The following is a 15853-nucleotide window of genomic DNA, read 5'->3' as shown; positions in this document are numbered from 1 at the left end:
CGAGTCTTGCTCTGCCTCTGCTTCTCGCACATCAGGCCTTTATCCATCTCTTGATGTCAAGGATTGCCCTGTCTCTGTGAGATATCCCTTGTCCTGTCTCTTGGCATTGGGCTTGTCATGTCTCTGGATGTCGGACCTGCTCGTGCTTGGCTCGGTCTTTGGGCGGTCAGCCTGGTCAAGCCTTGCTCAGTCTTTGGGTGTTGGACGTTCCTCCATCTCTGGGCGGCGAGCATTACCGGGCCTTGTTTCTTCTAGGGATGTTGAGCCTTGTCGAGCCTTCTTCCTTCTCTGGATGTCTAGCTTTTTCGAACCTTGCTCCATCTTTGGATGTAGAGCATTGTTGAGCCTCGCTCCATCTCTGGGCGTCGAGCCGGGTAGTACTTGTTCTGTCTTTGGACGTCGAGCCTTGCTCAGTCTCTGGATGTTGAACTTTGTCAAGACTTCCTCTGTTGTTTGACGTCGACCCTTGGCAACTCTTGCTCCGTCTCTGGACGTCGAGCTTTGTTGAGCCTCGCTTTGTCTCTGGACGTCGAGCCGTGAATTTCTGTCTCTTGTCTCTGGACGTCGAGCCTTGTTGAGTCTTGCTCATTCTCTGGAAGTTAAACTTGGTCTTCAGATCCCCTGTCTGTGGTGCCCCTCAAATTTGCTTCCCTTCCTTGTTTCCTGTGGAGGTCTCCTTTTCCAGCACAACAACCTTAAAAAAAAAAAAAAAAAAAAAAAAAAAAAAAAAGACAGAAAAGAAAAGGAGAGCTGGAAAGAGGTGTGCTGGAGAGCGTGGGACAGGGTATGAGCCCTAAACCTTTCTTATCTGTGGTAAGACTCATGGAGAATGTGAGCTTGGCTGGAGCAACTGGCAACAGTAAGTGCGTCTAAAGTTGACTTGGAACCACATGGAAGTTTACAAGTTCTACTTGTTGCAAGGGTAAGATCCTGACTTACCACTTGGGATACATTGTAAAAGGTGAATGGCAACTCCTATGGAGTCAAGCAATATTTCTGCTGTGGGATCCGGCATTGGGGTTTTGCAGTGCATGCAAGCTGGGGATCCCTTGGGACATGGATGAAACGGTTGGTGGTGGCACATCTTCGGATTTGGCACAGCTTCCGAAATATGCAGGGGTCTTTGGGCTCTCTGGCAGGGCCGGTACACAGTTTGATACAGGAGAGGGTAGGAACAGATGCCATTTTGTTGGGGCTAACTGGCAGTGAGGAGCAGCCTCGGTCTGATGCGTGGAGCACAGCCACCATTTTACAGCCTCAGGGCTCAACAGAACATTCAACTGCATCAGGATCTTTGTTTTTTCTGAGGACAAGCAGGCTGCTTGTTCACACTTGGGTCGACATCCACGGCGGCCCCAGGAATGGAATTTTTACAAAGCAAAAATCAACAAAACTTTGCCAGAGCTTTCCGGCACGTGGGGTGCGCGCATTACGCATGCGTGGCCGTCTTCCTGCCTGTCGCATGAGTGTTCCCGCTCAGTTTCTGTTTTCCCGCGGTAGAGAGCGGTTGTTTTTGTCCTCTTTCTTATCGGCCCTCGGAAAGAGCCTTTGTTGTTTTACGAAGTTTTACTTCATTTTTTTCTTTTCATTTACCCTGTTTCCATTTAACAAAAAAAAAAAATCCCTTTATCTCCTCATAGTTTTTCCCCTGTTTTAAGTTTTCGTTCGCCTCCGTCGCGGCCCTCTTAGGCTGCGCGTATGCGTTTTCTCCTCTTTGTGTGCTTCTTTGAGCCACAATCGCGGATTTTGATTTCACCGCCGCTCTTTTTCCGTCCATGTCATCGAGGACTCCCAGTGGCTTCAAGAAGTGTACTCGGTGTAACCGGGTCGATCTCGGGTACTGATCCCCACACATGGTGTCTTCAGTGCCTTGGGCCCGACCATCGCCCAGACGCATGTAAATTGTGTCTTAGCCTGAAAAAGTGGACACAAGCGTCGAGACAAGCTCTTCGAAATCGACTTTTCGGAGGTTCGACCAGTTCCTCGACGTCGACATCGGTACTGAGGTCAGCGGCGTCGATATCGGCACCGGGGATGGCATCGACTTCAGGAGCGCAGGTAATGGCTGTCTGGAGACCATCACATGCTGAGAGCAGTGAGTCAAGTGGGTCTCCACCTGTCTCGAAGTCTCCTGCTGTACAGGTCCCACGGGACCGTCCAGTTTCGGACCCGACCCCGAGGAGACGTGTGGATTCCACGTCCTCGTTGGTACCGAGGAGTGCCGGCGACGTGCATCGAGCGAAAACATCGTCATCGGTCTCCTTCCAAGCATAGTACCGAGAGCTCCGGGGCGTCGAAGGACTCGTGAAGCGCCAACGCCTGGAGGAACACTCACCCTCCATTCAAGAGGTGTCGGTGCGTCGGTCTACGGCCAGCCCGGTACCTCCGCCTCCACAGATTCTCACGCCGATTCCTGTACCGACCTGCAGCCTTGCTCGACGGTGACTCTAGACGAGCATATCCAAGCCATTCTTCCAGGTCTCCTGGAGGGGTTGCTGCGTCAGTCTGCTCTGGTGCTGGAGGTGCTTGCGCCTTCCGCACCATCGGTGGAAGCGGCAGCTGACACTGCCAGTGGTGAGGTCCTCGACGCTGGTACCGCCTGCGACATCGGTGTCTGTTGCCACCCAAGTCGATTTCCCCGTCAACATCGATGGAGGGAGCTTCATCGCCGCCGGCATGGGAGTCGACCTCTTGACATTGCTATCGAGGACATGGTTCCTCGGCGTTGAGACGGGCCCGGTTTAGGACTGCAGTTAAAGAACTCCTGTCCGACACAGATGAGGATGCCTCATGGGATGAAGGGGAGGATCCCAGGTATTTCTCTTCTGAGGAGTCTTGTGGTCTTCCTTCTTATCCTACTCCTTCACCAGAAAGAAAGCTTTCTCCCCCAGAGTGTCTTTCTTTCTCTCCATTTGTCCAGGAAATGTCTGTGGCTGTTCCCAGTGGCATCTGAGGATGAGCCCAGGACTGAGATGCTTGAGGTCCTGGACTATCTGCCACCTAAGGAGTCATCCACGGTTCCTTTGCATAATGTGCTCAAGGAAACACTTAGGCGGAACTGGATGAAACTGTTATGTAATCCCACCATTCCCAAGAAAGCTGAGTCCCAATATCGGATTCACGGAGAACCTGAGTTGATGAAGTCATAGTTACCTCATGACTATGGTTGTGGATTCCACTCTCAAGAGAGCCAGGAGTTCTAGAGACTTTGCCTCGGCGCCCCCCAGGAAGAGAATCTAGAATCCTGGACTCTTTTGGGAGGAAGGCGTATCAGGCTTCTATGCTCGCGGCCAAAACTCAATCTTACCAGCTCTACACGAGCATTCACTTGAGGAACACGGTGAAGCAACTGGCAGACTTGGTTGATAAGCTCCCTCCGGAGCAGGTCAAGCCTTTTCAGGAGGTGGTCAGGCAGCAGAAGGCGTGTCTGTGCCCAAGGCACAGTGATGCGCAGACTCTCATGGCTGCGTGCCTCTGACCTGGACAATCGAGTCCAGCAGCGGATTGCGGATGTCCCTTGCCGGGGGGATAACATTTTTGGTGAGAAGGTCGAGCAAGTGGTTGATCAGATCACGCAGCGGGAAACCGCTATGGACAATCTCTCTCTTCTGCTTCTACCTCATCTGGTAGACGATTTTTCCGGGGAAGGAAGAATGCTCCCTATGGCTATAACAGGCGTAGGTACAATCCTCCTCCTCAACAGCCTTCTGAGGCTCGTCAACAGTGTGTGCCAAGGCAGGCCCCTGCAGCTCCCCAGCAAAAGCAAGGGACGGGCTTTTGACTGGCTCCAGCTGAGCATAGCTGCAATAAAGGTGTCCGTGCTGGGCGACTTGCTAGTTGGAGGGAGGTTTAAAATTTTTTCACCAAAGGTGGCCTCTCATAACCTCCGACCGGTGGGTTCTTCAAATAGTCCGGTTCGGATACTCCTTCGGTTTGATATCCAAGCCTCCAAATTGCCCACCGGGAGCTCAGTCTTTCAGCTTCCAGCACAGGCAGGTACTTGCAGGGGAACTGTCCGCCCTCCTCAAGGCCAATGCGATCGAGCCCGTTTCACCAGGGCAAGAAGGGCTGAGATTCTATTCCAGGTACTTCCTTGTGCAAAAGAAAACAGGAGGGATGCGTCCCATCCTAGACCTAAGGGCCCTGAACAAATTCCTAGTCCGAGAAAAGTTCAGGATGGTTTCCATGGGCACCCTTCTTCCCATGATTTATGAAAACTATTGGCTATGCTCTCTGGACTTACAGGACGCTTATACACACATCCCAATACTTCCAGCTCACAGGAAGTATCTTCGATTTCGTCTGGGAGCGCAGCACTTCCAGTATTGTGTGCTACCCTTTGTTCTGGCATCTGTGTCCAGGGTCTTCACAAAGTGCCTGGCAGTAGTTGCAGCGTCGCTACGCAGAATCGGAGTGCATGTGTTCCCTTATCTTGACGATTGGCTGGTGAAGAACACCTCAGTGGCAGGGGCTCTACAGTCCATGCAGATGACTATTCAACTGTTGGAACTACTCGGGTTTGCTATAAATTACCTCAAGTCCCATCTTTTCCCTGTTCAGCAACTGGAATTTATAGGAGCTCTGCTGGACTCAGACGGCTCGTGCCTATCTCCCCAAGGCGAGAGCAATCTTCTGTCTCTAGTCTCCATGGCCAGAGCGTCTCAGCGGATCACAGCTCGGCAGATGTTGAGACTTCTAGGCCATATGGCCTCCACAGTTCATGTGACTCCCATGGCGCGTCTTCACATGAGATCAGCTCAATGGACCCTAGCTTCCAAGTGGTATCAAGCTGCAGGGGATCTAGAGGATGCAATCCAGCTGTCCAACGATTTTCACAATTCCCTTCAGTGGTGGACAGTTCGACCCAATTTGGTCTTGGGACGTCCTTTTCAAATTCCTCAGCCACAAAAAGTGCTGACAATGGATGCATCCCTCCTGGGGTGGGGAGCTCATGTAGATGGGCTTCACACTCAGTGAGTTTGGTCCCTCCAGGAAAAAGGTCTTCAGATCAATCTCCTGGAGTTGCGAGCGGTCTGGAATGCTCTAAAAGCTTTCAGAGATCGGTTATCCAATCAAATTATCCTAATTCAGACAGACTATCAGGTTGCGATGTATTACATCGACAAGCAGGGGGGCACCGAATCCCTCCCCCTTTGTTGGGAAGCTGTCCGGATGTGGCTTTGGGCTCGCCGTCACGGCATGTTTCTCCAAGCCACGTATCTGGCAGGCGTAAACAACAGTCTGGCCGACAGGTTGAGCAGGATAATGCAACCTCACGCGTGGTCGCTCAACATGGGCCTTGTATGCAAGATCTTCTGAGAGTGGGGCACCCCCTCGGTGGATTTTTATTTATTTATTTATTTATTGCATTTGATCTGTTTGCCACTCAGCTCAATCACAAGGTCCCTCAGTTCTGTTCCAGACTTCAGGCCCACGACAGACTAGCGACGGATGCCTTTCTCGTTCATTGGGGGACGGGCCTTCTGTATGCATATCCTCCCATACCGCTGGTGGGGAAGACTTTGCTGAAACTCAAGCAAGACCGTGGAACCATGATTCTGATTGCTCCCTTCTGGCCGTGTCAGATTTGGTTCCCTCTTCTTTTGGAGTTGTCCTCCAAAGAACCGTGGAGATTGGAGTGTTTTCCAACCCTCATAACTCAGAATGAGGGGGCGCTTCTGCATCTCAGCCTCCAGTCTCTGGCTCTCACGGCCTGGATGTTGAGAGCGTAGAATTCGCTTCCTTGGGTCTTTCTGAGCGTGTCTCTCGGGTTTTGCTTGCTTCCAGGAAAGATTCCACGAAGCAGTGTTATTTTTTTCAAATGGAGGAAGTTTGCCGTCTGATGTGATAGCAAGGCCCTAGATCCTCGCTCTTGTCGTACACAGACCCTGCTTGAATATCTTCTACACTTGTCAGAGTCTGGTCTCAAGACCAACTCCATAAGGGTTCATCTTAGTGCAATTAGTGCTTTTCATTGTTGTGTAGAAGGTAAGCCTATCTCTGGACAGCCTTTAGTTCGCTTCATGAGAGGTTTGCTTTTGTCAAAGCCCCCTGTCAAACCTTCACCAGTGTCATGGGATCTCAACATCATTCTCACCCAGCTGATGAAGCCTCCTTCTGAGCCACTGAATTCCTGCCATCTGAAGTACCTGACCTGGAAGATCATTTTCTTGGTGGCTGTTACTTGAGCTCGTAGAGTCAGTGTGAACTTCAGGCCTTGGTAGTGCATGTTCCTTATCTCAAGTTTCATCACAACAGAGTAGTTCTCCGCATGCACCCTACGTTCTTGCTGAAGGTGGTGTCGGAGTTCCATCTGAACCAGTCAATTGTCTTGCCAACATTTTTTCCCCGTCCTCATACCCACCCTGCTGAACATGAGTTGCACACCTTGGACTGCAAGAGAGCTTTGGGTTTTTACGTGGAGCAGACAAGCCCCTTCAGACAGTCCGCCCAAATGTTTGTTTCTTTTTTCCCAACAGAAGGGGAGTGGCTGTCGGGAAATGCACCATTTCCAATTGGCTAGCAGATTGCATTTCCTTCACTTATGCTCAAGCTGTGCTGACTCTTGAGGGTCATGTCACGGCTCATAGTGTTAGAGCCATGGTGGCGTCGGTGGCTCACTTGAAGTCAGCCACTATAGAAGAGATTTGCAAGGCTGCGACGTGGTCGTCATTCCACACATTCACAGCTCACTACTGCCTTCAGCAGGATACCCGACGCAACAGTTGGTTTGGGCAGTCGGTGCTGCAGAATCTGTTTGGGGTTTAGAATCCAACTCCACCCCCCTAGGCCCATTTTTATTCTGTTCCAGGCTGCACTCTTGGATGTTCTGGGTTTTAGGTCAATCCTTGTTATGTCCTCGCCGTTGTGAGGCCCAATTGACCTTTCTTTGTTGTTTTGAGTGAGCCTGGGTGCTAGGGATACCCCAAGTGTGAGAAAAAGCAACCTGCTTGTTCTTGGAGAAAGCGAAGATACATACCTGTAGCAGGTATTCTCCGAGGACAGCAGGCTGATTGTTCTCACAAACCCGCCCACCTCCCCTTTGGAGTTGTTCTTGTTATTTCTTGCTTTTGGATATAACTGAGCGGGAGCACTCACGCGACGGGTGGGAAGACGGCCGCGCATGTGCGATTTGCACGCTGCGCGCGCCAGAAAGCTCTGGCAAAGCTTTGTTGATTTTTGCTTTGTGAAAATTCCATTCCTGGGGCCGCCATGGACATCGACCCAAGTGTGAGAAAAATCAGCCTGCTGTCCTCGGAGAATATCTGCTACAGGTATGTATCTTTGCTTTCTCCGGATTCGATATTGTTCTTTACACTAGGTCTATTTACTGAAGCAGGGACAGTTAGAGTTGCTGCAAGGTGCTTCAGTTTCTCAGCCTTCTGCTCTTATGGCTCCTAAGAGATCTCATTTAGACCTCCAGGAGTGGGGAAGTGGGCAGATGAGGCTACCTCTGCTCTCCCTCCTTAATCTGATGTGGCCTTGGTCTATTCAGAGAAGCCATCGTTAGAGGAGGGAGATGATACACATATGAGTTTATCTTGGGCAGACTGGATGGACCATGCAGGTCTTTTTCTGCCGTCATCTACTATGTTACTATGATCTGAAGGTATTGAGGTGGTTTCTTAAAGAGGAGCTTGGTACTGCTTATTTCTGAGCCACTATCAGTGCTTTCCATTGAGGAGCCTTCTGCTTCTATGCCAGGAGTTCTGTCTTCGCTGATCAAGAGGGGGGCCTTAGAGGACGTTCAGGACTTGATTATAGTAGAATGGGTCTCATTGGATGCAGGGCTGAGAATGGAAAGAGCTATGGCTCACCTCTACCTGTTAGTTTTATTTATTTTAATTTTATTTACTTCATACTTGTTTCCCACAATTATCAAAAAATGAGTTTCAGTTCAATGTAGCTTACACAAGAACATAAGAGTAGCCATACTGGGTCAGACCAATGGTCCATCTAGCCCAGTATCCTGTTTTCCAAACAGTGGCCAAGCCTGGTCACAAGTACATGGCAGAAACTCTGGGGCAAGCAGTTGCTTCCCCATGTCTGTCTCAATAGCAGACTGTGGACTTTTCCTCCAGGAATTTGTCTGAACCTTTTAAAATCCCAGATACGCTAACCGCTGTTACTACTTCACCCGGCAAAGAGTTCCAGAGCTTAACTATTCGTTGAGTAAAAAACTTTTATCCTATTTGTTTTAAAAGTATTTCCATGTAACTTCCTCAAGTGTCCCCTAGTTTATGTACTTTTGGAACAAGTAAAAAAAAAAAAATTGATTCACTCTACTTGTTTCTACACCAGTCAGGAATTTGCAGACCTAAATCATATCTCCTCTTCTGTCTCTTTTCTAAGCTGAAGACCCCTATCCGCTTTAGCTTCTCTTTATATGAGAGGACTTCCATCCCCCTTTATCATTTTGGTCACTTTTCTTTGATCCTTTTCTAATTCCATTATATCTTTTTTGAGATATGGCTACCAGAACTGAACGCAGTACTTGAGGTGATGTCACACTGTGGAGAGATACAAAGGCATTATAGTATTTTCGGTTGTATTCACTATCCTTTTCCTAATAATTCCTAGCATCCTGTTTGCTTTTTTGACTGCCGCTGCACACTGAGCAGAAGATTTCAGCGTATTATCTACAACGACACCTAGATCGTTTTCTTGGTTGCTCCTCTAAAATCCTTAGGATGGGTAATCAGTTTCCCTAAGAGTCAGTTGTCTCCAATACAAACTGGAATATGTGAGAGTGATATTGAACAAAGGCTTAGGAGAGACATGTCTTCCCATTGCTTGTCAGCAAAAGATTTGCACTCAAGTCTGGAATCTATTTTCCTGTTCATATCCCAGGCTCTGAGACTGTTCTGGCACAATGGCCTCTACCTTGGACATTCTTCCTTGGGCCAGATTCCACATGAGACCACTTCAATGGTCCCTTCATAGCTGCTGGTCCTCCAACATCTCAGGATTATAGTCTTTGTTTCTTTTAGTGTCTCCAAGCCAAACTCAGCCTCAACTGGTGGATTCATATTGCAAATCTTCAGACCAGCCTTCCTCTGACAGTTCAGAATTGATTTGTAGTCAGAATAGATGCCAGCTTATCAGGCTGGGGAGCCTCTTTGTCTATCAACTGTCTAGAGCTCAGAGCTATTTGAAAGTCTTGCTTTCTTTTGCTCATCTTTGAGGGAAGCCAGTGAGGATTCTCTCAGACAACACAATGGTTTATGTCAAGAGGCAGTGGGGGAACCAAGAGCGCTCATCTAGCCTGAGAAGCAGAGATTCTTTTACGCTGGGCTGAGGTTTACGTGCCTCTAATTTCAGAAGCTCATTTTGCAGGAACTCTGAATACTCGAGTGGATTTTCTGTGCAGAATTTCTCTTGATCCAGGGGAGTGGCAGTGACAAAATCATTCTATCTGATCACGTTATGTTAGGGAGTCCCTGTTATAAATTTGATGGTATCCAGGAACAAAGTTCATCAGCCATTAGAAGGTCCCCAATGCGTAGGGTCTTGAAGCTCTTCTACAATAGTGGTCAACAACAGACCACTTAGTTTTCCTCCATGGCCAATGATAAGCAGAAGTCTTCTTTGCATTGCTTGTCATCCAGGGAAAATGATCCTTGTAGCTCCGGATTGGCCAAGACATCCTTGTGTGCAGATCTGAGGTGGTTGAAGATCGCACCTCTGCTGTCTTTACCCAATTACAGAGGCCTTATGATTCAGGGTCCAATTCCAATGGATGATCCTTCCCCATTTGGTCTTACTGCATGGTTCTTGAAAGGCCACACACAAAGGTTAGTCGGAAGAAGTCATTGCTACTCTTCTTCAAGCCCAAAAAAGATCTACTTCTACTATGTATGCTCGGGTGTGAAGAACCTTTGAATCTTGGTGTTCAAAACGAATGTCAGCCTTTCTTCAAGAAGGGCTTAGGAAAGGTGTTTCCCTGAAATCCCTCAGAGTTTAGGTAGCGGCTCTGGATTGTTTTCTTGGTCATATTCTCTGAAGAGGATTGTGGATCAGAATTTTCCTTCTTATGTCTCCTTTTGCATTATTTAGAGGTCACTAAAGATTTTAGTTGCTCAGATCATCCTTTCATTTTCTTTGACCCAAAAAAGGATTTGTGCACTTCTAAAGGGACTATAGTTCATTGGTTAAAGGACACTATCTCTTCATCGTATTTGTTAGCAAAGAAAAGAACTCTTGCATCTTAAAGCTCATAATTCTACAAGGGTGCTATCTACTTCCTTTGCAGAAGCCCATGCTGTTTCTGTAGATGAAATTTGTAGGACTGCCTCATGATCCACATCTCATACACATCGTAAAGCCCCAGGTAAAGCATTCCAAATCTGTGGTCCAGCTATAGAAAATGCTGCCTTCCGAGTACACGCATATTTCACAGAACAGAGATCTCTAGTTTCCACCAACTAATTTTTCCATTAGTCAAAAAGCTCTACAGATGTATGTCTGATTTAAAAGGTTCCTTGCTTAAAGCTCTATAATGTTTCAAAGTATTCACTTCAGTGGGAGGCAGATTCACAGATGTGTGCCAGTGCTTTGACACAGAAAACACACGTACTGCACATTCCACATTGTTCAGTAGGGGCTGTTCACCAATACACACTTCCCCCCTTAAAAAACCTTACTATACCTTAATGAATCAGTCTCTAGATAGTGATACAGCTGTTGGTATTCAGCTTCGTTTTCTTTATGCCACCTGTTGGAGATTTATTTGATATGTATTTCATATGTTGCTATTTCGTCTTTCTTTCAGCCTACTATTCCTATGACTGAAAATAACCTGTAAACTGAGCTTTCTCACATTGATGCACTGCCAATGGTAGGTGAAAATGTTCCTTGTATGAAATTAAGAATACATTCTTGATTTATTGTACTCCAGTGATTCCCAAGCTTTTTCCTGTGGGGAATCCCTAAAATATTTTTTTTCATACACCGAAGAACTCTCTATGTAAACATATGTTCATACAAACAGATTCTGTAACTTAATTGGAGGAGTGGCCTAGTTTTTAGAGTGGTGGACTTTGGTCCTGGGGAACTGGGTTCAATTCCCACTGCAGGCACAGGCAGCTCCTTGTGACTCTGGGCAAGTCACTTAAACCTCCATTGCCCCAGGTACAAATAAGTACCTAAGCCGCATTGAGCCTGCCATGAGTGGGAAAGCGCGGGGTACAAATTAAAAAAAAAAATCTTGAGAAATCCATGAAGAGAATTTTTGAGGAACCTTAGGGTTCCCAGGAACCTAGTTTGGGAATCACTGCTGGACACAATGGAAGCTTCAGACTTTGTAACTGAAAATTGGTCTTGTCTTCTGGTTTGTATATACATCATTCTGTGTTTGCTAGTATAACAGCCATGACATCTAGATGCTTGTAGTTAGGATCACTGACCATTTTATCCTGTTCTTTAAGGCTTGTTCCATATCATCAAGCTGATCAATCCATAGACTGGTGGGTTGTGTCCATCTACCAGCAGGTGGAGATAGAGAGCAAACTTTTGCCTCCCTATATGTGGTCATGTGCTGCCGGAAACTCCCCAGTATGTTCTCTATCTCAGCAGGTGGTGGTCACACACAGCAGCAGCTCTGGCTAGGCCTCCAAGCCTAATTTTTAGGTTTTGTTGAGTGCCTGGGGTTGAGGGCTCTTTTGAGCAAGTGCAAACCTGGTGGTGCCAGGTCCCTCCTTTTCTCCCCCCTCCCGCTGGCTCCGTTAAAAAAAAAAAAAATTTTGAACGTCCTTAAAGGCGTTTATTTCGACGTTTATTTAAACGTTTATTGCAGCTACTCACTGGGACACCAGGTCGTTACAGCTCGGAGCGGACAGCAGGTAATTTTTACCTTTTTATAGCGGGCAGGGGGTTCCCCGATTTATCTCCATGTGGCATATGGCGTCGGAGGGCGAGGGCGTAAAGAGTCGCTCCCCGGATCGCTTGGGCGCTTCTAGAGGGGATGCGGGGGTCTTAAAGCCTGATTCGCCCTTGTTGGGGTGACAGTTTTGTGGCCGATGAATGTCCCGGTCCTTCCTCCGGCGTGGCGATTTTTCCTGCCATAAACGCCCACCCCCCGCTCCTCGCCTCCGCCATCTTGGCCGGCCACGCGGCTCGGACGGCTTCTTCTTGGGCCGCCCTTGAGGTTGGAGACATTAATGCCATAAACGCCCTTAATTTGGGCGACGGCACAAAAGCGGCTAAAGTTAAGCGCCGTTCTTCCCGCGCGGCTCCTTCGCGGAGTGTCGCGCCGGACGCCATTTTGGATGCGCAGCATATGTCTCCCCCGCTCTTGCGAGCGCCGGTTGAGGGTGCGTCTAGGGCTGTTGCCCAGGCTGCGGAAGTACACAGTCTGGGGGGTTTCTCCCCCGAGTTTGTTTTGCTGCTGCATCAGGCCTTCCTTATGCAAAACGCTGCCCCTGCTCCCTCGTCTGGTAAAGAGGTTGAGGTTCCCAGAGGTAAACGCCCTCGGGTTGATTCACAGGCCTTGGAGGACTTTGTCTCCTCCGATGTAGATGAGGGCAGCGTATCTGAGGTCTCCCAACGGTCCTTTGCGGATTCCTTGGAGGAGACGGATCCCCGCTCGGATGGAGCGGATGACCCCTCTGCAGCGCGGCTTTTTAGCTCAGAGGATTTGTCCAACCTGTTGGTACAGGCCATGGACACTTTGAAGATTTCCTCTCCGGAGGACGTCTCTCCCTCAGCCCCTGTTGGCTCTGCCATTATGCTGGGGACGAAGTGCCCGCCTAGAACCTTCCACGTGCATGATGCCATGCACACCTTAATTGCGGCTCAATGGGATGTCCCGGAAGCGAGCCTTAAAGTGGCTAGGGCTATGTCCCGCCTCTATCCTTTGACTGAAAGTGAACGTGAGGCCTATCTGTGGCCTACCGTGGATTCTTTAATCACTGCGGTGACTAAGAAAACGGCGTTGCCGGTGGAAGGTGGCACAGCCCTAAAGGACGCCCAAGACAGAAGATTGGAGGCGGCATTAAGGTCGTCCTTTGAGGCAGCTGCTTTAAGTTTGCAGGCCTCAATTTGTGGCTCCTATGTGGCCAGGGCGTGCCTGACTATGGTGCAGCGGGCTTTCCCCTCGGATCTTTCCTTGAGGGCTGATTGGCCGGCCCTGGAATCGGGCTTAGCCTATTTGGCAGATTTGCTGTATGATGTCTTGAGGGCCTCAGCGAAAGGCATGGCTCAGACAGTCTCTGCGCGGCGGTGGCTTTGGCTGAAACATTGGTCTGCTGACCACGCCTCTAAATCCCGCCTGGCTAGATTGCCTTTTAAAGGCAAGCTGCTCTTTGGGGTCGAGCTGGACAAAATCGTGACCGATCTCGGCACGTCTAAGGGCAAGAAGTTACCAGAGGTCAGGGCTCGGGCTAGTACTCGCCCTGGTACCTCCAGAGGACGGTTTCAGGAAACCCGTCGGTACCGCCCGGGCAGGTCGGGCTCCTCTGCCCCCTCTTCCTTCAAGAGGAACTTCTCCCCCAAGCAGCATTCCTTTCGCAGAGACCGCCGTCCCGGAGGTGCTCCCTCCGGTCCTCCCCCAGGGTCTCGTACCCAATGACGGGGCCTGGGTCCACGCCCCAGTGCAGATTGGAGGACGGCTGTCCTCGTTTATGGGCGAGTGGACCACAATAACTTCAGACGCTTGGGCACTGGAAGTCATCAGAGACGGCTACAAGCTAGAGTTCTGCCGACCCTTAAAAGACGGGTTTGTACTCTCTCCCTGCAAGTCTCCGGTCAAAGCTGTGGTAGTGCAGCAGACCTTGAACAATCTGATCCGCCTGGGGGCGGTCGTTCCGGTGCCAGAAAATCAGCTTGGCAAGGGATGTTACTCCTTTTTCTTTGTGATGCCAAAGAAAGGAGGTTCTGTACGGCCTATCCTCGACCTCAAAGGGGTCAATTGGGCCTTGAAAGTTCGGCACTTTCGCATGGAGACCCTCTGCTCTGTTATAGCGGCAGTGAAGGCAGGAGAGTTCCTGGCATCCTTGGACATCAAGGAAGCGTGCTTGCATATTCCCATCTGGCCTCCTCATCAACGTTTTCTGCGTTTTGCAGTACTGGGCCGACACTTCCAGTTCCAAGCCCTCCCGTTTGGGTTGGCTACTGCTCCGCGGACCTTCTCCAAAGTAATGGTGGTCATCGCGGCCTTCCTGAGGAAGGAAGGAGTTCAAGTCCATCCTTATCTGGACGACTGGTTGATCCAAGCCCCCTCTTATGCAGAGTGCGGCAAAGCTGTGAACCGGGTGGTTGCTCTTCTGAGCTCCCTGGGGTGGATCATCAACTGGGAGTAAAGCCAGCTGCGCCCGACTCAGTCCCTGGAGTATCTGGGAGTTCGATTCGACACCCAAGTGGGCAGAGTGTTCCTGCCAGACAATCGGACTGTCAAGCTTCAGGCTCAGGTGGACTAGTTCCTAGTAGCCTCTCCTATTCGGGCTTGGGACTACGTGCAGCTGTTGGGCTCTATGACGGCCACGATGGAAGTAGTGCCCTGGGCAGGGCTCATATGAGACCACTACAATAATCTCTGCTGCTGCACTGGACTCCGATGTCGGAGGATTATGCTGTGCGCCTTCCCTTGGACCCAGCAGTGCGCAAGGCGCTGAGCTGGTGGACGCAGACAGACAAGTTGTCTGCAGGAATGCCTCCGGTGACCCCGGAGTGGATTGTCGTCACGACAGACGCCTCTTTGATGGGCTGGGGAGCCCACTGCTTGGGAAGGACAGCGCAGGGGCTCTGGTCTCCTGCAGAGGCAAGTGGTCTATCAACCTCCTGGAACTCAGAGCCATTCGGTTGGTGTTGTTGGAGTTCATCCCGGTACTGGTGTTGAAGCCTGTACGGGTCCTGTCGGACAATGCCACGGATGTGGCCTATGTCAACCGCCAGGGAGGTACCAAGAGCGCCCCTCTAGCCAAGGAGGCTATGAATCTATGCCAGTGGGCGGAAGCGAACCTGGAGCAGCTTTCAGCAGCCCACATTGCCGGAGTCATGAATGTCAAGGCGGACTTTCTCAGTCGCCATACCTTGGAGCCCGGAGAGTGGCAGCTATCTGCTCAGGCGTTCTTGGACATCACGAAGCGCTGGGGCCAGCCGAGCCTAGATCTGATGGCGTCATCGGCCAATTGTCAAGTGCCGCGCTTTTTCAGCAGAGGACGGGACCCTCGATCCCTGGGAGTAGATGCTCTTCTCCAACAGTGGCTGACACAAGAGCTTCTCTATGTGTTCCCGCCCTGGCCCATGTTGGGCAGGGTGCTAGACCGGGTGGCAAAGCATCCCGGCAGGGTAATCCTGGTGGGTCCGGATTGGCCCAGACGTCCCTGGTATGCGGACTTGCTCAGGCTCTCAGTCGGCGATCCTCTGCGGCTGTCAGTGGAGCAGGGCCCGTTTCATCAGGGTCCCGTGGTGATGGAGGATCCCTCCCCCTTTGGTCTTACGGCCTGGCTATTGAGCGGCAGCGTCTGAGAAAGAAGGGCTTCTCAGACGAGGTCATCGCCACTATGCTGAGAGCGAGGAAACGCTCTACTTCTACTGCTTACGCCAGGGTTTGGCGTATCTTTGCAGCGTAGTGTGAAGCAGGCTCACTTTCTCCCTTCACTGCTCCAATTTCTTCAGTGTTGGCGTTCCTGCAAGAAGGTCTGGACAAAGGCCTGTCGCTCAGTTCCCTGAAAGTTCAGGTAGCGGCTCTGGCTTGCTTCAGGGGCCGCCTGAAGGGTGCTTCCCTGGCTTCGCAGCCAGATGTGGTGCGCTTTCTCAAGGGAGTTAATCACCTGCGCCCTCCTCTGCACTCAGTGGTGCCTGCGTGGAATCTCAACCTGGTGCTAAGAGCATTGCAGAAGCCGCCTTTTGAACC

General features: G+C 50.2%; 1 protein-coding gene across 1 annotated transcript in view; it reads left to right on the top strand.

Moving 5' to 3' along the window:
* Positions 1-15853, top strand: part of TBL1XR1 (transducin beta like 1 X-linked receptor 1) — a 405824-nt gene that overhangs the window by 34824 nt on the left and 355147 nt on the right. Inside the window, 1 exon segment of the mRNA XM_030216860.1 lies at positions 10772-10837. The gene's annotated coding sequence lies outside the window, so the exon portion shown is untranslated.

Source organism: Microcaecilia unicolor, chromosome 10, assembly GCF_901765095.1.
Source record: "Microcaecilia unicolor chromosome 10, aMicUni1.1, whole genome shotgun sequence".
Classification (NCBI taxonomy): Eukaryota; Metazoa; Chordata; class Amphibia; order Gymnophiona; family Siphonopidae; genus Microcaecilia; species Microcaecilia unicolor.
The sequence above is the reverse complement of the archived record's forward strand: the minus strand, read 5'-3'. Positions and strand labels throughout refer to the sequence as shown.